Source organism: Octodon degus, unplaced genomic scaffold (genome assembly GCF_000260255.1).
Source record: "Octodon degus isolate 3935 unplaced genomic scaffold, OctDeg1.0 scaffold00038, whole genome shotgun sequence".
Lineage (NCBI taxonomy): Eukaryota > Metazoa > Chordata > Mammalia > Rodentia > Octodontidae > Octodon > Octodon degus.
The window spans coordinates 4,272,863-4,274,098 of record NW_004524614.1 but is presented as its reverse complement, the minus strand read 5'-3'; positions in this window follow the sequence as shown (position 1 = coordinate 4,274,098).

Sequence of the window (1,236 nt, the reverse complement as noted above, 5' to 3'; positions counted from 1 at the left end):
CTAACCATGTGGTTTATAAGCCTTTGGAAGTAGAAGAGGAATTTGGAAAAGTTTGGAAGTTCTAACCAAAGAAGGAGTTCTAGAAAGGTGTGAATTGACCTTAATGGGAGAGTTTTGTCAGAGTATAATGCTGAACTGACCTTAATGGGAGAGTAATATCAGAGCTAAATGCTGGCAGAAAGGCAGATATTAAATGCTAGACTTAGGAGGTTTCATTTGGGAACAAGGATGCTATTGGCAGTTGGAAGCAAGACCTGTGTGTTATGCTCTTACAGAAAATTTGTCAATATTTTACCCATGTAGTGAGACTTTGTAGGGGACTGAGATTAAGAGCAGTGAACTAATTAATCTGATGGAGGTAGTTTCAAGGCAGCCCAACATTCAAGCTGTGGTGTGGGTACTGCTGATGTTTCTTGAAAGATTTATAGTAAAAATCAAAAGCCAATAGCCCATTTAAAAACTTTTCTTACAATAGCTAACTCTAGCAGTCAGTATCTCAGTCATTGAAGACTATTTTATTTAGAATTTACAATGTTGGCCAAATCAGAAAAAAACAAGAATAATTTTTTTGTGTGTGCTTTAAACAATTTATTTAACTGAAATGGACTTAAGTTTGTTTCTGAAGTGACTTCCACTTATTTTGATATATCTTTCCCCATGATGATTTACAGGATCTTCAAGCCAATATAAATATTTTATAAATATTTGAATTTTTGGGTATACACCTGCACAATACTTCAGCGATATCCTTCAGCAAGAAAATATCAAAGAGTAAAGGCTAGACACAATTACTAGGTACAGTAAAAATCTGCTGCAAATATTTCTGAGGTAAGAAGGCACTACATACCTGTTCGACTAAGAAAACTACCCTTACAACACAGGATGATTTTATTTTTACATAGGGTAAAGAACGCTTTAGCTGCCAATTGGATGCTGAATGGCAGAGCAATGTCTCCAGTTTATGCCATGAATTCATAGGGAATGGGTTCCAACAACTCAGGTTCCCTTCCTTTGGTCCTCACAAAGTGTGTTTCTCTGGGAGGAGCAGGCTGGCACTTCAGTTGAACCCAGGTACCTTTCTCTTTGGCTTCCTTCTTTTTCTGATCATTTTCTTTGACACATTTCAGGAAGCTATCATGACTTTTTGAGTATTTAATATGTTCAATATGCACATTAATCCTCTTGGCAAGTATCTTGCCCTTAACTTGCTTGTTTCCAACAATGCCAACAGCATGC